This window comes from Notolepis coatsorum, assembly GCF_963971535.1.
Source record: "Notolepis coatsorum genome assembly, chromosome: 17".
Taxonomy (NCBI): Eukaryota; Metazoa; Chordata; class Actinopteri; order Aulopiformes; family Paralepididae; genus Notolepis; species Notolepis coatsorum.
Window position 1 is genome coordinate 40,901,682 of NC_140181.1, and position 24,363 is coordinate 40,926,044.

The 24,363-nt window shown below is 45.4% G+C and overlaps 1 pseudogene across 1 annotated transcript in view; it reads left to right on the top strand.

Moving 5' to 3' along the window:
- Positions 1 to 24,363, top strand: part of LOC311244488 (forkhead box protein J3-like) — a 182,091-nt pseudogene that overhangs the window by 112,668 nt on the left and 45,060 nt on the right. Inside the window, exon 6 of the transcript XR_014621001.1 lies at positions 20,913 to 21,132. The product of XR_014621001.1 is annotated as a forkhead box protein J3-like (transcript). The remainder of the gene's footprint in view (positions 1 to 20,912; positions 21,133 to 24,363) is intronic.

Sequence of the window (24,363 nt, forward strand, 5' to 3'; positions counted from 1 at the left end):
CATTTATTGTTTTCCAGAAAGCCACACATAACCAAATATTAATAACCCTTTCCGGGATCTTCACAGAAAAATAAGTCAGGAAATAAATAATAACACTATTAACACTTTTGAGTGCCACGCCGGGTTTTCCTTTTTACCCCCTGAATGCCACCATCGGCGCCAATGTTAACGTTAATATCGCCTAATCTATGTTTTAAATTATGGCTATGTGTCTAATCTGCCCATCGCATTATCAAAGACTATTTTCCAGTCAGTGCTGTCAAGGCAGATTGTTTTTTTATCGCGTCATTTCCGTTTCAGAGCATTTAGAAAAGCACCCGTTTTGAGATAAAAACAGCCCATTCTGGACCATTCTATGAAAATCGTCTTTTACTGGAATATTCCACAACGTTGATATTCGTCTGCCTTTTTATGAATCGTTTTCAAATAAACGCTAGATGATCAATATTATACGTGCACGCAAGCACATTCGGGCCGTGCACGGATAATCGCCGCGTTGATTTCCTCTTGGACTTTTACAGTGAAACCGAAAGAGCCCATTTCACAAAACAGCTTATAACTTCATCAAAATTTGTCTGATTATCCTAACACTGATAACATAGAGTCCTTACCTGACATCAGATGGTATCCAACTGGTATATTCCAATTCCTGATCACCATTCGAAAAAATCGATAAGTGTATAGATCCAACGCGATAAGGTAGAACTCCATGATCAGCGGGGCTCAGAGGCTCCAGAATGAACTGTGGTAACCCCGGCTGGATCAGTGGACTGGAAAATGTGGAGTACCGGATTTCTTTCCCCATCCATTTTCATTGAGTCCATTCCAAAATCCCTTATGTCATCTGAAAGACGATAGGGGGCGCTTTTTTCCACATATGATCTCCGGCGCTGCTCGTGTATACTCGGGTAGGCTCGCGTGATGCAATATGATTTCAGATCGCTAAAAAAATAAATAATAATAATTCCGAGAAATCTCGTGAGTGGCTTTCAACCACATAAAAATAAACCCGAGATATCTCGTGTGTGGCAGTTAAAGTGTTAAAGAAATAAATAACACTTTATGAAATAAATATACAGTACCTACAGACCACCTAGCTCTAGCTCTGTACTATTTAAAAGCACAGTGCAGGACACACTCAAATGTTATCGCACCTCAGAGATGGCAGTGGACATGTATGACAGGACAAAGGCCATATGTAATGGCCTTGGGATTGAGGAACATACTACCAGCCAAAGGAGGAAGCAGAAAAGGATGGACGAGTATGTAGTTGAGTCATCTTGTGGCACAAGCTCAGACCTCAGCTCAGGAGATCAGCGGAGACAGAGACTGTTCTATCCAGTCCTCGACAGAATGCTGCAAGAGCTTGAGAGCAGGTTCTCATGAGTTGGAGAACAACTTATGAGAGGCATACAGGCATGTTATCCAGCCTCAGACCAGTTTCTCTCAGTGGAATTGCTGCAATCCCTCGCCACACATTACAATATCCAACTACTGAGGAGATCACAGTTGCAAAGTGTTTCCTGGCCAGGACAGGCAGAGATGCAGTCCCTACTATCCAAAGTGTCTTTTCTCTCCTGGATGATAATAATAATAATGCATTTTATTTATAAGGCGCCTTTCAGGACACTAAAAAAAAAGTCCGGCCTGCGGGCCGTAGTTTGGGGACCACTGCTGTAGTCTAAAACAATACTAACACATACATAGATTTTGTGGACTAAAACAATACTAAGACCTGTTATAGATATAGATTTTGTCTACAAATATTTTACTAAAACTAACAATAATCAAATTACTAAAATGTGACTAAAACTAACAATAATCAAATGACTCAAATGTGACTAAAGCTAACAATAATTAAATAACTCATGTGACTAAAATTAATATGTATTTTAGTCATAAGACTAAGACTAAATCCTTAGTCTTAAGTCCGGGAGGGGGGGGGTTCGAGCTGGAGCATATGTGTGTAGGGTTTTAGAAAATAGGTATTAGGGGTATATCCTGTATAAGGCATTTGTATAATTGGTAATTTCGTTGGATATACACTATATACGTTAAAATATTATTATAGACTTTTTTTTTTTTTTTCTGTTCTGTACTTGCATGTCATTTTAGCCACCTTGTCTGTTAGTTTCATTATGATTATGTGTTGAGTACTGACTTTTAATAATTTTTGTTTTGCAATAATAAAAAAAAAAAAAAAAAAGACTAAATCAAAATCAGCTGTCACTAAGATACAGCTCCTCATGATCCAAAGGAATCGAGTGCTTCAGATCATAATCTGAAACATTTTATCTGCCAGGAATTTATCATGGTAACAATGGAGCAAAGACAAATTCCAATTTAAGGGGGTTGGGGCTGGTATGTACTTTCTTCAAACTTGCTGTTATTATTAATTAATTGTGTATTTATCACATCCTATCATTAGTCTGTATTATTGTAATTATTATGCTGTTGAGAGACAAAGGCAAAATCGTACTTCAAAGTTTTTCAGAAAATTGCAACACTTCCCCTTTAACACATTGAGTGCCAGCGACGAGATTTATCGTTAGTTCATGCCGACCGTTGAGTGCCAGCGACGATAAATCTCGAATTTTTTTTATTAGCGATTTGAATTCATATTTCATCAATCTAGTCTCACGTTAGTGCTGCAAACTCTCTCTGAGCTCCATTGGGAAAATACCGCCCCCTATCGCCTCTCCCTGTTGTACTGCACCCCTTTGGAATGGATTGAATGAAACACATGGGGGGGGGAAATCCAGCTTCCTCATTTTACTTCTCAGACAAGTCACCCGAGAGGATCGGATTCATTGCCGATCCCCAAAACAGCGTGGAATACATATTTCCAGTACCCAGCGTTGGATCAATAAACGCGATCGATATTTGGAATGGCGATCAGGAATTGGAATAATCTTTTTGGAGAACATCTGATCTGAGGTAAGGAATCTATTTTACCAGTCTTAGGATAATCAGAACTTTTTTCACAGAGATATCAACGTGTGCCCTATGTGTGTGTGCGTGCGTGTGTGTGTGCTGATCAGGAAATGAGAGAACCGATTTTTCAGCTCGCTTCTATAGCGTGCATAAGTACACATATACTATCGATAATCTAGCGTTTATTTGAAAACTATCATAAATAGGCCGAAAAATTACAACGTTTTTTGTGTATTCCAGAATATTCCAGTAAAGGGCGATTATCACAGAATCTTTATATTTTCCTGAAACTTAAAAAAAAATAGCGTTTTTCAAAATGGTATAAAACGGAAATGAACCGATTAAAAAAACAATCCGTTTCGACAATGTTGACTGCAAACAAGTCATTGATAAGCGACGGCCAGATTAGACACATTAGGCCATAATTTAAGACATAGTTTATGCTTTTGCAAATATGAGAGCTCTATCATTGAAGTGGATGGTGGCATACGGAGCCTTTTAGCGCTCCGCATGGCTGGCAATCAATGTGTTAAGGGGTAAAAATGAAAACAACCTGTAGGCGAAAAACAGAGTCCAGTAAACGAGGAATTCAGAACGTCCCCTTTAACACTTTCAGTGCCGGCCATTAACATGGTAATGCATGGTTAAATGCCAGCACCCACTTCAATGATAGCGTTGTGAACGCATAATCTCTGTCTTAAATTATGGCTATGTGTCTAATCTGCCCGTCGCTTATCAATGACTTGTTTGCAGTCAACATTGTCGAAACGGATTGTTTTTTAATCGCTTCATTTCCGTTTTATAGCATTTTGAAAAGCCCTCGTTTTCAAGGAAAATATAAAGATTATGTGATAAACGGCATTTACTGGAATATTCTGGATACACAAAAACGTCGTCTTTTTTCGGCCTATTTATGAATAGTTTTCAAATAAACACTAGATTATCGATAGTATATGTGTACTTATGCACGCTATAGAAGCGGGCTGAAATATCGATTATCTCATTTCCTGATTGCTCGCACAGCCACACACACACACACACACACACACATGGGGCACACGCTGATATATAGGTCAAAACAGATCCGATTACCCCAAGACTGGTAAAATTAAATTCCTTACCTTAGATCAGATGTTATCCAAAAAGATTATTCCAATTCCTGATCGCCATTCCAAATATCGATCACGCTTATTGATTACAGTGTTGGGTACTGTAAATACATAATCCACGCTGTTCTGATGGCCGGCGATCACTTAGTCTCTTCAGTTGGCTTGACGGAAAAGTAAAACTAGGAAACTGCCCCCCCCCCCCCCCCCCTTCGTCAGTCTAAAGTAATGGGGTGCAGTTACACAGGGAGAGACGATAGGGGGCGGTATTTTCCCAATTGAGCTCAGAGAGAGCCTGCAACACTAGCGTGAGACTCGATTGATGAAATATGAATTCAAATCGCCAATAAAAAAAAAAGACAAACAAACGCTATATAGCGTTGGGGGAACTCAAAGGTCGGCATGAACTAACAACAAATAGTGTCGCTGGCATTCAAAGTGTTATGGGTGAATGTCAATAGGCCCGAAGGCGAAAGAGCAGCTTCCAGTGATGTAGAATATCCAAACAAATCTTCAGAGGATTAACGTAACAAGCCCGAAGGCGATAGAGCAGAGTCCAGTAATGAAGAATACATGAAACAGTCCAGGGAATCCAAAACTCCCCGGGCAAACTGCCGACGGACAATAGGAACCAGGGAAACACGGACAGGGATAGTAACAGGCATTCCTCCCGAGAACACAGGACCTCCAGGTAGAAAGCACGACATGGCACGACATTCCTCACCGGAGAAAAGAGACGAACTGGCAACGAGTGGATGGCAGTCTGCATACTTGAACTCTCCTGACGAGCTGATTGCAACCATCCTCAGGTGCGTGAAGCTGATTGCTTGGCTCACCCCTGTTGGGAAGCGCGCAATGCTGGCCCAGCCCTTACACACCTAACAGAAATAGCTTCTGTGGTCTAAGGCCATGTCCCCACGTATCTGGATCTTTTGCAAAACGCACATTTTCTTCCACGTTTGGGCCTTTCATCCACACATAAACGGTGTTTTCAGAAACATAAACAGAGATTTTCGAAAACGTATTTTAAAGTGAAGATTTTCCAAAATATCGGTTCAGTGGATCCGTGTAGCCACTGTAAACGCATAGTCTAGATAAACGATGACGCCACAGCTCACTACGCATGCTCAGACTGTTGTTCTATCTATGGCAATAGGCGCCGCCTTGAACCACATGCAGGTAATAAGATGGACAGCGCCTGGTGCTGAAATGACAGACAGAAATAGCATGTAGTTTCTTCCCCCTCGAATGTATATATTTTCTTTTATTGATCTCTGCCTCTTAAGCAGTACTGTATATTTGTATATCTTGTATATCATAAATGTCTGGATGTAACAGTACTGTATATATCTACTCCAGTGCCGACAGATTCAGCCATCAGACGCTGCTTGTGTGTAATAGGGATGTATCTGTTATTTAGTTAGGCCTACTGGACATTTTCGTTGACATAAGTAGATTTTTAGTTTTTGTTTATTTATTAAGTTAATATAAAGCATGTTTAGAACGTTTTTGAGGTTGTTAAATACACGCTTTTAATTTATTTAAGTGGCGAGTGACGTCTTTTTCGTTGTCCGCTTATTTCTCGTCAGAGAGATACAATGTTGATCACAATATCCAGATTCCGAAACAAAATATGGCGAGTCCTTATCACAAACTGTTCCAAAGATATTTAATGTTTTGCTAAACATGTCTAGTGTTGCGCCCGACTTCAGTTAAAAGCCAAATTGCATTATAGATTTAGTTAATAGACGCCAGACAGAAGAGGTCTGCACCTGATGCAGATTGTTTGGAGAATATTACTTTACTATTTCTCTAATATATATCAGACCAACTATAGGCTAGCTATGATATATATTTCAGCTATAATGTCCTAACAGAGAAACTACCACCACCTAAAAAAATCCTTATTATACCTTGTTTTATCCATGTTTAGGCAGTAGCGCTTTGAAGTAACTTCAGTGGTGCTGAAATGTCATTCAAACTATCCTTACTTATGACTGTGACGGGCGAAGACGACACCACACATGTAAACAGTAACAATGCAATTAATGAATGTCTTGTTGTAATTAGTATATACCCAATGTCATGCGTCTTCTTGAAGTGGATTCAGCTTGTTTTGCTCCGATTTGACGTCAGTTTAACCCTTTATACTCCTAGGCATATTTAATTCCGCCTGGATCTTTTCCTTTTATTGTGCACTGTAGCATTGTCAAAGAGTAATTGCGTTTGCCCTTTTCCCTTTGTAACTTCATCCTTTATCTTTCAATATTTTATTTGACGTTACTGTATGATATATAAGTGTGTATTAAAAGATGGAGCTGTTCTATGTCGTTATGGCTTTCTCAGCACCTGTCTGCACTGTACTTCACTTCGTGCACGAGCACTGAATAAAAAATTCCACCATGTACCTTTACATCCCAACATCCGTCTGACCACACCCCCTTCTGCTTACCTTCATAAGCAGGTGTGTGGTCACCTACTCGCCTCCTTCTTCACTTTCACCACAAGGAAGTGCCTTCGGTAGATCCCCACTTGACGAGGTTGTTAGCTGAAGAAAGTTGAGACGTGTTTACATTGTGCTTATTTTTTTCTTCTCTCATAAATATTCGATAGAAAAATCTAAGTCATAATGTCTACTTTGGAGAGTCGCAGAGCCACTCTCCACCAGCGGTTCTCCATTTCCGCCTCCGTCGTGCGTTCTGGTGCAGGGCTGTTGCCTCTCTCGTGGTTGACAGCCACGCCCGGTAGGCGTCCGATGGGTAGTTTGCCTCTCCAAGGAGCTGGTGCACTGGTGCCGTCGCCTCTGCGATGGCCTGGTCCTGGCTCTGGTTCCTCTGCTTCCGGGGAATCGTCCGCTGTTGAGCGGCCGGTTCCTTTGGTTCCAGAGGATTTGAGACGCAAACTTTTTGCGTCTGCTCGCTCCCGTCGCAAGATGGTGGCTTGCAGACGCGAACGGCCTGGGTTTGGTGAGTTGCTGGAGCCCAGTGAGGATGCGTCGGTCTCTACCTGCCCGATGGAAACAGAGGATTACATGGTAGAGGCGGACGGGTTCTTATTTGAAGGCCCGGTGGAGACATGTATCCCGCCCGTCCAGGTAACACTGGAGGGGGGTGAAATGTCTCCTTGGGGCGCCTTGTTTGAAGATGTCGGGGAAGACCCTCGGACTCGTCGGCAGGATGCCCTACTATCATCCACATCGGAGTGTGGCTCCTTGACCAGTCGAAGCCTGCTGTATGTGAGGGATGCGGGCTCGGTGGAGGAAAGTCTGCAGGGGGAACTGCAGGCTTTGTTTCCCGAGCTTATGGCGGTGGCAGCCGTTGCAAACGGCGTGCCGCAGCCACTGCCTGTTCCTGTCCCTGATGATCTAATAGGTCATCTCTGGCAACGTCGCCCGGTGAGAGGGGTGGATGTTGTCTACCCATTTTTCCCCTCAATGGGGGCCTATGTTCGTCGGGGCCAGGTGGTGTCCCACATCATGGGCCTCACCCCCGCCTACGTACAAGTTACGCGGATGGCGGGTTTGGTCGAAGGTATGAGAGAGGTCGTGCCACGGCTTGATAGGCCGATGGCCGCGCTCCTCTGTCCGGAGGTGGTGTGGGAGCCGTTACGCAAGCCGGTTCCTCAAGGGAAATCGGCGAGGCGGTTGGCTTACTGGAGCGACCAGTCATTTATCGCCGGAACACAATCTCTGGCTGCCGCGTCTAACATCGCGCAGCTGGCAAGATTCATGTCCGGGGTATTGATGGGCGGCATGGAGCTGAGTGATGAACAACATGACCAGCTCACCCAGTCGGCAGGAGCTATCCTGCATCTGACGCAGCCGCAGGCCATAGCCGCTGGGAAAGTGCGAGCCCTGGCAACTCTAACCCAGCGCCACCTTTGGCTGGAGCAGGCCCGTGTACCGGAGAAGAAGAGGAGTCCTCTTCTGACGGCACCCCTCTCCGATGCTGGACTGTTCGGGAAGGCCCTGTTGATGACCTCGACGTGCAGAGAAATGCAAGAGGAGCGCTCCGTGCTCCAACCTCATTTTCCCCCTCCCGACATCGCCGGTGGAGTCAGACGGCTACCACGTCGTCGAGCTTCCTCCGCCGTGGCTGCTGCTGCTACCACCGCCACTGCTGGCCCTTCGAAGAAGGCCAGGAGGAGAGAGGGCGCCGCCGCTGCAGCCGGCCCATCTGCGCCTGGAGGAGACGGTAGGGATCGCCGTGACCAGCCGCCGATTGTCTACCGTCCCTCCGGGGCTTCCCGGGGTGGCAAATCCCGAGCGGCTCGAGGCGGCAGGCGCCGCTAGGCCAGTGACTTTTTTCCCCTGTGGTCCCCTCTGTTTACCCCTCCCCGGCCCTCTCATTTGATCCACTTTTTCTCCCATTTTCTATATTTTCTCCCATCCCAATTTCGTATCATCCAATTCAACCCTCCCCTGTCACGAACGCTGTTTCTTGCCTCCCACAAGCCGGCTGCAATGTGGACTAAGTCATACATAGCACAAGTCCCCTCCGGTACTTGAGGTAACAGCAGTCGCATCTTTTCACCTGCGCAGCTCGATCTCTCAGTGGCGAGGAGTAACGCGTGGGAGGCTCACGCTGCCCCCGACACTTCCTGATTCTACTGCGCAGGCACACCAACCGACCTGTAGGAGTCGCTGTCCACAACGCCCGATCCCCACCCTTCAGTTTCCCTCCCCGTAATACGGCCAATGTGTATTACTGCGGACGACCAGCTAAACTGAAAACAATGTGGAGAGCTGGATTCGAACACGCGAACCCAGCGTCTCCACATTGGTGGCGAGTGCCTTGCCCACTACACCACCCTCCCCGGCCCTCTCATATAATTTTGTTCAAAAATAAAAAGTCCCCTCTAAAGGGGGACTGTATTTTTTGTTAACAAACTGTGTGTTTCTTCACTAAAACATATGATGAGGTTGCAAAGTGTGAATCTTCACTTGTATGCATTGATAGGAGGGTTACGTTCGTGTTATGAGCTTAAGCAAGGTCTGCAGCCTACACTCGGTTATAGAAAGGTTTTCTACCTCGGCCTGAGACTCCACATGCAGGTAGAGGATAGTTGTATGGTCTGTTGCTTACACAAGTAATGTTGAGCTACAACACTGTTGTGTTAGTTGCAGTAATGCTCGTATGAACACGTACCACGGCCCAGCCGTTCGCTCTCTCTATCAGTGTTTTTCTGTGTACAACATAGGATGCGGGTGTAGGATTCACACACACACGCGACTTGGTTTTGTTGTAAACCCTGTTCACAGTTATCTGTGGGTAGCGTGCATTGTATTAGCTTGCGCTATTTCATTAGCATTCTACCAAAGGTATCATATGCTAAAGTTGTTATTGTGTGCAGGGGGAAGGGCTTGTGAGGGGGGTACCGAATAAACCCCTCCTTCCCTCTTCTGATTGGTCAGGGGGGTTTACTCATCTCCTGTTAGGCCAGTCGGGGCCAAGCCGTTAGGCGACTTGGCAGGGAGGGGGGGTGGGGGGAGGGTTGCCCTGACTCTGCTCCTATTAACAGGCGTTAATAGGTGGGTTTCCCCCATCATAGCATACGTCACTACGCACGTTGCTATTTGACGATGGCTTCCGTGAGTTAGATCTGTACGTACGATCTGTTGTCAAAGTGTCGGGATAGAGCGTAGGACTTACGGGTCCACTACGCTCGATTTTATGTGTAACTTGAGTCGGTTGGTCACATGACTCGGAGTTACCATGGCTTTTTCATTCTACGACTCACGTGGGAAGGCTCTCTGGGGAATTTTCAGTCTAAAATCCTCTGTGATAGGGGTGACTGGATGTAAAAATGTAAACAGTTTTTACCCTCAGTTGTGTCAAATGGGATTCATGTCTGTTGGTGCTTCCTTCTTTTTAAATAAAAGAGTGTGGAGTATAGGAGGCACCGCACCCTTCTTGTCGTTTCCCCCAGGCGCCTTGGGGATTCAATGAAAGGTCTAAATAGCCTATTCATTGATGTGGTTGTGTCCTGACGCATGCATAGTGCTAGCTCGGGGTGTTCTGTTAAGAATCATGCGGGTAGCTAGTACGCCTTGGTTGCTTGTGGTTAAAACAGCGTTTTTATAAAGCAACTGGGATGGAGGTTTTGTCCTCTTCCAAGAACCTGTTACTGGTTCTCGACGGATTCTCGTTCATATCTGGGGGATGATAACGGAATGGATCTGAACATAGGTAGAGGGGTCTCACGCCCTTTGGGTGGGCCACCGAGCGCGGTTCACACCGGCCCGTCTGGGTGGCGCCCTCTTTTCATGTTTTAGATCAACACGCATATCTGCCCCTTCTCCTGGAGTAGGCATGTCGGCGTGTTTAGGGCACGGGACTGGTTCTGGTCACGCTGGTCCAGGTCAGTTAACCCGTTTGTCCGCCGGGGTTGCAGATCTGCTGTTCTGGTACCCTGAGGGACTTGGGCTTTTTCCAGGGGGAAAAAGGCCGGGTCGGCCCGGGGTGTCACAAGGTTAGGCGTTATAGTACTTTTTTGTACCTGGCACTATCATAAGGGGCTGGTTCTCTTCTCCGCACCTCTCTCACGCATGGCGGAGAGGGGGCTGTTGGGGTGGTCTTCTGGATCTCCTCTGGTAACCCTGTGTGCTTCCCGAGCCGCCGGGCCCGGTCCGAAGTAAAGTTTCGTTGATACCGTAGACCTGGGATAACCCCTTTTTTCTTGAGGGGTTATAGGAACAACCACCGCATATGGTAACGACAGGGTGGTTGATTCCCTGGTGTGTTGGAGCAGTGTCAACTCCCGGGTTGTCCAGTTGAGTGTGCCCCTGCACGTTCATGACGTCTGCCAGTCATGTAAGCCTTTTCTGCCTTGACCCCTCTGGGTGGGTTTTTTTTTATGGAGGCTTCGTCATGGTGATCAACAACGCCAGCATCCGCCCCTTCCGCCGGGAGGGCTGTTTCAGCTGACTCCTTTTGCGCCTGTCTCGTTCGCAGTGCTCCAGGCTCAGGTTACAGCCTGTTGCCTGGTTTCCCCGGTACGCTGCCTGCTTCCGTTGGTTAACCTTTGAGTGTTTACGGCCATGCTGACTGCCTGTGTTGCAGGGTCAGTATGCCAGGCGGTGTGCTATTGGGGGGAAAGGGCCCGCTCTTGGAGGGGCCTTATCCGAATACGCTGGCGATGTGGGGGGCGGTGTCACTAGGTGACCACCTGGTGGGGTCTTGATGCCTGGCATCATTGACCTCTCCGGGCCCCCTTTTCCAGGGGATCCAGTCTCTTCATTGGGTCTGGGTCTTCCTTCGCGCTCCGCTGCTACGGCCTTGCCACAGGGTTGGGTTTGCTCTTGACCCCGTGATTTTGGGGGCAGTAACGAGGTTGTTCCTTCGTTCGTTCCCGGGTGGCATGCGGGTTGTGCGTGTGTGTAGTCGTGGGGTCAAGCCACGGTCTGCTCACCCTGTGCGTTGGGTTGCTTGAGTGCCTCTTCGCACGGTCGGATCCGTCGCCCTCGGATCCGTCGTGAACCTCCAATAGGGGGGGTATCCTCCATTAGGGAGGGTCGGGGGGGCTCGGTCCTCCCCGGTCTGATGGTTGTGGGGGGCCTCAGCGGGGTACATTTGTCGGGCTATGGCTCCCGCTCAGCCCCTGTTGCAGACAGGTGCTGAGCAAGCCATAACGACATAGAACGGAGGGTTATGTATATAACCCAGTTCTATGAGTTATGGTGTGCTCAGCACCTGGACGCCGCTGCGGCCCTTGATCTCGCCTTGTGGTGAAAGTTTGGGAAGGAGGCGAGTAGGTGACCACACACCTGCTTATGAAGGTAAGCGGAAGGGGGTGTGGTCAGACGGATGTTGGGATGTAAAGGTACATGGTGAAATTTTTTATTCAGTGCTCGTGCACGAAGTGAAGTACAGTGCAGACAGGTGCTGAGCGCACCATAACTCATAGAACTGGGTTATATACATAACCCTCCGTTAATGCATATGCAGGTTTGTGTCCACGGGCAAGCTATATTCACGTATACACGTAACTCGCATATATTCAAATGATTCCTGTAATTCCTGTACAGTAACCATTCAACTAATAATGTTATTAGGTCATCCTGGGACCACTCACGTCACGCGTAATGCCAACATGCTCAACTATCCACAACACCAGAGCGCATCAGGTGCAGATGCTCTTCAATTTAGAATTTGCTATTTGGTCTAAAGCCGGGCGCAACACTAGACATGTTTAGCAAAACATTAAATATTAAACAGTTTGTTTAAGGACTTGCGATATTTTGTTTCAGAATCGGGAGATTGTGATCTCAACATTGACTTTCTATCTATCAATCGTCCTGCCCGCCACGGCACCGCTATGTTATTTGAGATATCGCGTATCGCCACATACTGGCCCGGCATGCTTGTTGGAGCAATTTATATGGTTTATGTTCCAAGTATGTTAGTTTGTGTTGAGGCTTAGGCCATGTCCCCACGTATCTGGATCTTTTGCCAAACGGATATTTTCAGGCTCTGTTTAAAAAAATCCTTATGCTGTAGTCTCATTCATTGCTCAGGGCATGAGGCCTGTCACTATCATGGAAGGGGAAGCATTTAAGCCAGAGAACATCACCCGAGACACAATAATGACATATGGGACAAAACATATTTGTCTCATCAAGAAACGCAAAGTTTCACGGGTAGACGTGGTAGAAAAATGAATAGGTAGATATTTTTGGAGGGTTAAAAAAAAAGAGAAATTATTAGATTAACTGATTTTGGCGTTGATGACCATGGCAACGACTGAAGCTTGGAAGCATTCAGCCCTGCAGGGCAAACACTAGAAGATACACAGAATTCCTCTCAAAAGGTCTATAATGACTAGAATAAGATGCACTGATGTTGTCTCACCTCAGGATCACATCTTTGTGTGTACTGGGTGGATGGATGGATGGATGGATAGGTGAGTAGGTAGAGGATCTATTATCCTTCATTATTTACAGTATGGCACACACTGAGTACACAGTGTACCCAGTACACTCAATACTCAACCTCAAGTGTGAGTTCATCAACCTTTATTTATTCTCGAAATTACAATTGAGGTCACCCTCTGTTTCAATGTAGTCGAGACTTTACAGACATTTCAATGCACACATTTCTATATATATATATAATATAACAATAATAAATATTAATAACTATACATAGTACTCTCAGTCCAGAGTGCACCACAGCAATTATTATAAAAATGAACATAGGCATAAAATTAGCACACAAATTGACAAAATAAAATAATTGCATACATTTCAGACATAAGAATAGGTATAAAAGGGGCGGCTGGGTGGCGCAGCGGACTAAGTGCTTGTCACTAACGCGAGATACACTGGTATCGAATCCGGCTGTCAGCGTTGCCTCCGCCTTGGCCGGCCGTCATACTGGCTCAATTGGCAGAGTCAGCGGGAGGGAAGCCGGTGGGGTGGTATTCTGGTCGTTGTAAACAGCGACTCCTACAGGTCGGTCAGGGCGCCTGCACAGCGAGGGAGGGAGATGGTGAGGGTAGTGTGACCTCACACATGTTACACCTCACCAATGAGAGTCCGCGCTGGCAGATGAAAAGATGCTGCTGGCTGTCTCCTATGTCTCGGAGGAAGCATCTGATAGACTTCAGGGCTCCCTAGACCAACCAGTGGGGGGCACATGCGAGCAACGATAGATACACTGATGACAATACAATGTAACCAAAGAACATTAACACTTTGAATGCCACTCACGGCTTTTCTCGGGTTATTACCCCCCGGGTTGAAGGCCCATCACGAGAATATTCGTTTTATTTTTAATTTTTGTTATTAGCGATCTGAAATCATATTGCATCAAGCGAGCCTACCGTTGGAGTTCCAGGCACCCCCGGCGCTCAGATGTGAAAAAAGCGCCCCCTATCGTCTCCCAGATGGTAAATCACCCTTTTGGATTGGACTCAATGAAAGTGAATGGGAGAAAGGATTTCTGACTCCACATTTTACTTCTCACTCACGCAGCCGGCATCGACCGGCATCACTCTGGAGCCTGAAGAGCAGCGGGGATTATGTGTTCTACTGTATTGATCAATACAATGATCGATTTTTTCGAATGGTGATCAGGAATTGGAATAATCCATTTGGATACCATCTGATCTTAGGTAAGGAATCTATGTTATCAGTCTTAGGATAATCAGACTCGTTTTCACGGATATATAAGCGTTTCCCCTATATGTGATATAGCTGTTTTGACTGTAAAAGCCATCAGGAAATAAGAGCAGCGATTATCAGCGCGCGGCACGAGCGTGCGTGCGCACACATATACTATCGATTATCTAGCGTTTATTTGAAAACGATTCATAAATAGGCAGACAAATGACAACGTTCTAGAATATTCCAGTAAAAGGCGATTATCATAGAATGGGTTGTTTTTTCCGCGAAAACGAGTGATTTTCAAAATGCTATCAAACGGAAATGAAGCGATAAAAAAACAATCTGCTTTGACAATGTTGACTGGAAAATGAGTCTTTGATAAGCGACGGGCAGATTAGACACATAGCCATAATTTAAAACATAGATTAGGCGATATTAACGTTAACATTGGAGTGGATTTGGACATTCAAGGGGGTAAAAAGGAAAACACGGACTGGCTCTCAAAGTGTTAACACTTTGCCGCCCAAGCACGAGTTAACTCGTGTTTTGATTCCACCCGTTGAGGACCAGAGCCACGAGTTAACTCGTGGCAAGTTGTTATTGTTTTATTCCATATTAATAAACGGATCAAGGTCCCCGATCGGCTCTGCAGATTTACCCGCCAGATTTAAATCGGCGACATGCAATACCGGCCAGATCCTCTTAGGGGCGCCATCGCTCCACTACAGTATCATTGAGGCCGAATGGGGGAAAAAAATTTACTGTCTGGGGCGTTTCATATGAGCCTCGATCCCAGCCGAACATACTCCATCTTTGATCACGTTACCGAACGCAGATTTCAGTTTGGAATAATGGGAGTTATGATCAGCCAATGGACATATCGATCTACCAGATTCCGATGACTAATGACGAAATGCTGCCGGCGATCACATGGGCTGACGGTAGGATAATATTCCCCCAAATTACAGCTGGATTGGACATTGTTGTAACACGCAAGTGATCGATCAGTGAAAATGGCTACTTGAACGCACACTGTATTGCTAATCAATAATACTGATCGGCGTCCCCCGCCGCCCCCATTTCATCCATAGATGCTCTGTAATAGTCCGGATGCTACACAGTTTGTTTTATTTCATTCGTATATATACAACAGAAATGGCGTTTTGATATAACGTGACTAGCCTTTAGCCTCATATCTAGCTCCCCAGAAAAAAGACGAGGCGAAAACTGCGATAAACCTTATATTCACTGCGCTATAAAATGACAACCAACCGATGGATTTTTATTTTCTTTAAGCCATTATGAAGGCACGGTTTATGCACTCAAGTGACAATGAGAATGGACAGATAGCAATACTATAAAGTATATATATAGCTGTTAGAAAGTACATCGGTTTGTTGACAAAGCTTGGTCCTCTGGCCTATAAATCGCCGCGGGACTCTGGTCGCCAAAGTGTTAAGGAACGAATCACAGGCCAATCACGTCAAGGAAACTATAAAAGAAGGAAGGGTCATCACGTCAGAATACTAGTCTTCTATGCTCTGGTGCCAGTAAAATTCAAAATATAATCTGAGGAAATATATATCAACCAATATATCAAACGTTAGCTAGTTAGCTAGTTTACAATGCATCAAATTGCAGATGATTCTGACATCCGAGGTAATAACCTGTATAAGATAGCTGATCCCATTCAACTCAATGTCAGTTTCCACACTTGGCACCAATGTGCGTTCATGTGCCACACAGTGACATGATGATGATGATGACCCTTCCTTCTTTTATAGTTTCCTTGAATCACATGGGGAAATTAATGTAATGAACTGTAAGTGAACACTAAAGATCAACAGCACATCATGTTGATGAAACTATTATATGTATGCACCTACAATTGTCTGTAGAATAACAATCAACTGCTTGCATATCAGGAATGTCCATTTCAAATCTGTTGCTCAATCAAATAAGACTCATGTACTTTCACTGGTACAAGCAATGTTTACGTCCCACTCCATTAATTTGGGAGCTCTCAGGTCTGTATATTTTCCGTGGGCTGCTGACAGAAGTAGCCAGTGAGACAAATGTGTCACTTCTTCCAGTCTCTGGTCTGAGTCTGACTGTTCAAGAGTTTTTAGTTATTATCTGTTTTAGGGTAGTGGTCTCACCCTGAGGGTCGTGCAGCATGAGGCTGTTGAGGTCCGTGTAGTGCTGGAATGCCTGACAGGGTGGTGTCAACCCGTGGTCGGTGAGGGGGGTGTGGCAACCTGAGGTCATGAACCTAGATGTCTGTGGCAACCTGAGGTCATGAACCTAGATGTGTGTGGCAACCTGAGGTCATGAACCTAGATGTGTGTGGCAACTTGAGGTCATGAACCTAGATGTGTGTGGCAACTTGAGGTCATGAACCTAGATGTGTGTGGCAACCTGAGGTCATGAACCTAGGTGTGTGTGGCAACTTGAGGTCATGAACCTAGGTGTGTGTGTGTAATAATTAGTGATGCACGATATATCGGCCGCCGATATAATATCGGCCGATATGGCCGTTTTTTTACACATCGGTATCGGTCCGATATCAAGATAGGACCGATATTAAAAAAAGAATTAAAAAAAAAAAAAAAAAAAAAATCTTTTTTTTAATGTTTTTTTTTTCTTTTTACATGTTTTGGCCTTAAATAGTTTCAAAATATCAGTCATTTCTGAAAATAAGTTACAAAGGTAAAAAAATTATGCGTTTTGGAAAATAGCTCTTTATTTGATTATCATAAAAAAGTGTTTTCTATACAGAGATATCGACATCGGTAAATATCGGTATGGCCAGAACAGCAATATTAATATCGGTTATCGTATCGGCCACAATTTTCACATCGGTCTATCACTAGTAATAATCTGTAATTGTTTTAATTGATTGTACACATTTTATTATGATTGCATTGCTTATTGTATATTGTATTGTTTATTGTATTTTTCATTGTATGTGTGTGTGTGTGACTCATTTACATTTTTCATTAGGGTGAGAGGTGAAGGGATCGTTTTACAAATGGCCACGCCCATTTGTCCCCTTTTTAAAATGTAGCATTGGAGCAATCCCCTTTCCTGAAGCACTAGCATGACATAGCTGATATATACAGATTAAAATTCTAGCTTCATATAATGCCGCTCTCCGAAAGCCTCCGAAAGACAGCAATGTTGGGACGATCGTTAGCGTTCAAGGGTCGAGAAGCAGAGTGAAAATCGACTGCGGTGGCTGGATGTCCAGAGTATCTTCTGACGTCTCCAGCCTGAACTCCGGCCCTGAGCTCACTGTGGTGGTACGCTGTGTGTGGGGCTATGTTATTGTTTTTGTCTGAGCCTTCAGCCAATAGCCACTCACACACAGCTTGACCATTTACGAGGTCACACACACTCACTCACACACACACACACACACACACACACACACACACACACACACACACACACACACACACACACACACACACACACACACACACACACACACACACACACACACACACACACACACACACACACACACACACCTATACACACACACACATACACACACACACACACACACACACACACACACACACACACACACAGGGAACAAAATAACCACACGCCATTCGCCAATGGCCTGTAGATTTAACGTCTGGCGACTAAAAATAATAGCTCTGCCCGCCATCTGGCGTGTAGTTCATATCGATACTCTTATTTTGAAAATCCTGTGCGGGCCTCATTTCCGCCCCAAGCGCAGCTCCAGTCATAATATCTGGGCTCCGGCAGCTAGCAACGTTCAGGTTCATATGATACTCTTATTTTGAAAAACCCTGTAGCAACTCCGCGAGTCATATGATATCCGCCCACTCCGTGTTTCTTGAAAACAGAGTGCTTCTGAAAGCAGAGCAGCGTTAACACAGCAGTGCGCCTACAGACTCAAAATAAGTCTGTGGTGTTTTTTTTCTTCTCACAACGAGTCAAATGCATCTACATGCTTTGCACAGTCGCCATTCCTTTATGCCCACATCGCCCGAAATTAACGTTTATGTACCAATCACTACAACGTTAACGTAAGCTAACAAGCTAATCCTGATCAGACGAGGCAGAGCCATAGTGAACAGCAGACAGTGTGGACTGAGGAAAGGGAAATGGGGGGGGGGGGCACTCTCCCCTTCCCTGTGTGTGTGTGTGTGTGTGCGTTTGGAAAGACGACGAAGTCACTAGTCAGGACTCAGGACAGGAGTATATTATAGTAAACTGAGGATTACTGAGGATGGACAGATAATGTTGATATTCAAATATAAAAGTTTCGAGAGGAGTGGAAGTTTGAAGACGGACTACAATATGATGCGGGTGGTGAGTTGAAACACAGTGTGTGTGTGTGTGTGTCCCGACCCCACTTCTATGTTTCAATAAATTATTTGGATTTAAAACTATTAACGCTGACTCATTCCTTCAGTCCACTCAAAATTATGCTAATATTCCTTATGTTGTTTATGATATTAATTGAAAATAGCATATGAGAGTATTATATAGTAATAATAACACATGGCGATATACTAAAAAGCTATTTATAATTTTTGGCTGGTAAAAAATCTGCCCGGCTGGTAGTTTTTCAAATCTACCAGCCAAATGGCTGGTAAGTCAAAAAGTTTAGTTTGTTCCCTGCACATTTAGAATATTTTATTTATGTCCACATAAAAACAAGGTTTAAAGGACACAAATATTAACAGTGCACTTGTACATTGTGGGACTATTCGGATACAATCGTGCCACAGTGGCAATCAAAGTTACAGACTCACACGGATGATGAACCTGACAATCAACACACAGCTCATGGGTACAGATAGCAGCGTCTTCTCCAAATTGCCCGGCTGCCAATAATTGCTGACACTGAGCAATATTTAGCTAATTGTTTGGCTCTTCTCTTCGGAAGACCGGCCAACTGAAGGCCTCTAACACCCAACTTATGGACATGACCCACACACACACACACACACACACACACACACACACAGTGTAGTTTATTTAAATCAAGGCTGCCCTGTGGTGCTGTGGTTTTCTACTATTTTATTGCAGACGGCGTTGGTCAAAGCAAAGAACACCACAGACTTGGCCAGTGACACTATACAGTAGTGTCATAGATACACAAGACTTATTTGGCCAAATATCACAGCGGTTGTCGAAACGGGGCCCTTGGGCTTCTTTTTTTATTTTAATCAATTAGTCCCAAGTGGTGTGTGTTGCACGTAAGATTATAACCAGAATGTCGTCCAAAAATATTTGGTCCAAAATTACAAGAGCGAGTCTGAGCGACTCCATTACCCCCTCCCCTACTGCCCCACCTCCATTACCCTACAGCCCCACCTCCATTACCCCCTACAGCCCCACCTCCATTACCCCCTACTGCCCACCTCCATTACCCCCTACTGCCCCACCTCCATTACCCTACAGCCCCACCTCCATTACCCCCTACAGCCCCACCTCCATTACCCCCTACTGCCCACCTCCATTACCCCCTACTGCCCCACCTCCATTACCCCCTACAGCCCCACCTCCATTACCCCCTACTGCCCACCTCCATTACCCCCTACAGCCCCACCTCCATTACCCCCTACTGCCCCACCTCCATTACCCCCTACAGCCCCACCTCCATTACCCCCTACTGCCCCACCTCCATTACCCTACTGCCCCACCTCCATTACCCCCTACTGCCCCACCCTATTACCCTACAGCCCCACCTCCATTACCCCCTACTGCCCCACCCTATTACCCTACAGCCCCACCTCCATTACCCCCTACTGCCCCACCTCCAATCTCATCTCATTAACCTCTCATTTCAGAAGGAGCTTCCTGCCGCACCCCTCCATATCTCTCTCTCTCTCTCTCTCTCTCTCTCTCTCTCTCTCTCTCTCTCTCTCTCTCTCTCTCTCTCTCTCTCTCTCTCTCTCTCTCTCTCTCTCTCTCTCTCTCTCTCTCTCTCTCTCTCTCTCTCTCTCTCTCGCTCTCTCTCTCTGCGGGGCCAGTCTGGTGGGATCAGGGTTAGTTCTGCTTCGCTCTGCAGGTGACACCCCTCTGACTAAGGGTGATTGCTTGTGGCGTCGCTTCGCTTGCTTGAAGACCAAACCTTTTCCGCTGAGGTGGTTAGACGGGGAAGTCGAAACGTTTACGGAGGACCAGTGATCGGTGGGATTCACTTGTGGTTATGTGGTTGATGGTGATGAAGATGACAGACCTGCAGAGGGGACTGGGGAACATGTGGTTATGTGGTTGATGGTGATGAAGATGACAGACCTGGATGAGGGTATGGGGGAGAGGAGATCAGAATATTGTCCTCACAGGGAAGGGTAGAAATCATGTATTTTTCAGCCTGCCATTGCTGCTTTGTGTTGATTGGGCAATTGCATGTAGTCTAGGGTGGAAAGTATTTAAGCACGTAACTTTTCATTCATTCATTCAATCTTTGTTTCCACTTCATACAGAAGCAGATGCCAACCTTATCATACAGGATACAATGATGGGTACCATAACTGTCACTTAAATCTAAGGGAAGACTGCACTTAAGCAGTAGTCAAGTATTTGTAATTTACTTTTACAAATTTACTTAAAAGGCCATACCGGTATAATTCTGACTCTCTCTCTCTCTCTCTCTCTCTCTCTCTCTCTCTCTCTCTCTCTCTCTCTCTCTCTCTCTCTCTCTCTCTCTCTCTCTCTCTCTCTCTCTCTCTCTCTCTCTCTCTCTCTCTCTCTCTCTCTCTCTCTCCCCCCTCTAGGTCAGTAGCCACTTGGAGCCTTCGTCCCAGTCCCTGAGTCTCCAGCAGCCCGTGCCTCTTCCTCCCCCTCCTCCTCCTCCTCCTCCCCCTCCCCTGCTCTACGTGCTGCCGGGCCCGGAGGAGCGCGACAAGACGATCTGCTTCTCTGACTTCGAGGACCTCAGTGCCTCCTTCCGTAGCCTCTACAAGTGTGTCTTCGAACAGTCCTTCTCCCAGCAAGGTGCGTTCGGGGGCCTCCATGTGAGGTCAGACTCCTGTGTGTGTGTGTGTGTGTGTGTGTGTGTGTGTGTGTGTGTGTGTGTGTGTGTGTGTGTGTGTGTGTGTGTGTGTGTGTGTGTGTGTGTGTGTGTGTGTGTGTGTGTGTGTGTGTGTGTGTGTGTGTGTGTGTGTGTGTGTGTGTGTGTGTGTGTGTGTGTGTGTGTGTGTGTGTGTGTGTGTGTGTGTGTGTGTGTGTGTGTGTGTGTGTGTGTGTGTGTGTGTGTGTGTGTGTGTGTGTGTGTGTGCGCACACAGAAGAGGAGAAAAAACTGTACTCCTCTCAAACTGCCCTGTCAGGCTTTTTTGCACATACGTAATTAACTGTCAAGCTATAAGCGGCACCACTATCGCAATCACTGTATACAACATGTAACACAGACCCAACATGCTCAAACAAACAAACAAAATCTATTGTTCTACGTATCTGCAGTTTACGGCTTGCTCAGTCAAATGAGTAAAGGCAATTAGTGGAGGAGAAGAAGACGAAGAAGAATTCAGTAGAAAAAAGAAATACACACACGCACACACGTGCGTGTTTGCAGTTGAGCGGAGAAGAGTGTACTAAGGGTTCTGTAGCTTTGTACCAGCTAATTAGATTGGAGAGAATGTTTGCGTAGCGTCTCGCTAATTGCTTCCTAAAGCTCTCTGTCGGGTCATGGGGGCCTTCTCCCACTTGGACCTCCCTCCTCTTTCTCCACCTCCTGTCCTCTCCTCGCATCTTACAGTACGTTATTCGACCTGGGAGATCGATGCGCTCCGCTGGTCTCCTCAGCTGTTGCATGGACTCCAACTCCCGACAAGGTCCCCCTTCAGTTTGTGTTCAGGCATGCGAGAGTGACCGGCCGAGAAGGAGCGGCGCGAAAGGAAAATCGCAGAACTACAGACACGGCCGTGTAGATCTACTGCCACAGACCATCAAAGGAACACATTATATTTAGCTAATTATATTTCTATTTATTTATTTTTATAAATTAGTTTATTCAATTTTTTTTTATTTACAAACTTTAAATTAAAAAAATAAATGAATAAAAACACTTACATAAACACCCACAACACTCCCGCCCTCCCATCCCAGACCCAGCTCAACCGCCATCCCCTCCCACCTCCCCAGTTGATCAAATGTTTACTTTAAACGTACATGTATACACCAAAATGTTGGGGGGGGGGGGGGGGGTCTCGAAAGGACCCCCACAGTGTGTAGACGGTGAAACCCAGGGAACAATGTCAGCAGTCATTGTGTTTGGGAGGTTGAAATGCAGTGAGTCACCCAAACAGTGGAGTTCATCCTCCACCCTAGAGAAGCCACAGGGCCGTGTCAGGACCACACTGACACTAGAGCTCTGACTCAGGTGGTGTTCAGGAACCTCCCTGCTGCTCCTGCTCCTGTCCTCACCGAGTCCTCACCGAGCAAAGGACGTTAGGGGAAATGTGATCAAATGAAGTTATTCACATTCGAGTCCAGTTGAAACACTTTTAAACGTTTAGCGATGCTTGAGCAAAGAGAGGGATGTAGAAAGAAGCACCTTGAGGGTGCTGTGTTTTCCTCAAAGGGCCATGGTGTCCACCATTTCTGTTCCTCTTACTGATCTGAGACCAGATAGCATTAGCTATAAATACTTTGATTGTAATAGCATAGTTGATTTAAAAAAATGTAAGGATATATACAGGACAACCACAATTTGGTGTCATTGTGGTTGTCCTGTGTAACGTTTGGGGTTTTGCTCTCACCTGGGAGCAAAAGCCCTGGCGTTGCCCAATGGTAATTACCTGTCTTTCTGCCCTGATTGCCCTAATTAGTACCTGGTGTGTATAGTTGACTTTGCCTTATATGTCCTCCCTGCTTACAGTGGGGTCATCCCTATGTTCCCCGGGTCCTATGTTCCCCGATTGATTGATTGATTGATTGATTGATTGATTGATTGATTGATTGATTGATTGGAAATTTTATACATTTTTATTATTTTATTAATTATTAATGTCCGCCTTGTTTCGAACTGGTTAAGCTTAGGCCCTCTTTCGAAGTTGGTTATGGTTAGAGTTTGGAATCAGGGCTGGTGGTCTGACTATCGATCGCTACCGGGGAACATAGGACCCGGGGAACATACTGTAGGACCCGGGGAACATAGGACCCGGGGAACATAGGACCCGGGGAACATAGACATGCTCCCCTTACAGTTACTACTCAGATTGTCAGTCGTTCACTGAACATTACCGTGAGTACACTGTTGTGAAACGCCTATCGCTTCTGCCATGGAGGATAAGGATAACTTTGCTGTTAATATTTCCTTGCTTGCATTCTCGTTTGTACACCCTGTCATATGGCTGGGCGATATGGCCAAAAATGATATTGCGATAACGATATCAATAACAAACAAAAAAAAATCGAATATAAAAAAATACAGATGTATGTTTATTTTGCAGCAATTATTTGTCGTTGCCGCCATCTTTAGTGTTACATTCCTTCACACTCCAGTTCTCAGGCTGCAGCTGGTTTGGAAGCGAAAGTAAACCGGCTTCTCTGCTGGCTGTGGCTCCAGGGGAGTTGAACAGAGTTGGCTCTGCTAGTTTCTTTTCTATCTTTTGGCGCTTTTTTGGTGGACAAACCACCGCACATGTGCACCGTGACTCATGACTGGAGACTAGCTCTGCTAGCACACATAGCCTACTGTGTACAGACGGTTTCAAACTGTATTTTAAACTAGAAAGCAAACAAAATAAAAGAGAAAAATAAATCTCAATTTGGTCAGTATTGTCATTTGGACAAGCAAAGCCATTACTTTAAGTTGCAGGCAAGAAAGACAAGTCTGTCTACTGTCTCTATATAAATAAATAAATAAAATAGTTTGATTTGAATTTTTTTCGGTATATATTTTTTTATATCGATTATTAAAATATATCGCGATAAATATCGTTATCGTTATATCGCCTAGCCCTACCCTGTCATGCGCTTATGTAGCACCGTCGCCCGACGTGTTTTGTTTTTGTGCCATGTTTTGGAGACAGTGTTTTATCCCCCTTGCTTTCCCAGTTTTGACGTATAGTTCAGTTAATGTGTTTACGCGATAATGTGTTTTGGAGACAGTGTTGTCTCTCCTTTATTTTCCCTGTTTTGGAGACGAGAGTAGTCAACCATTTTGTTTGTGCGTCGTTATCGGAGTGTATGTCTTTTGATCTCGAAACAATAAATTAACAGC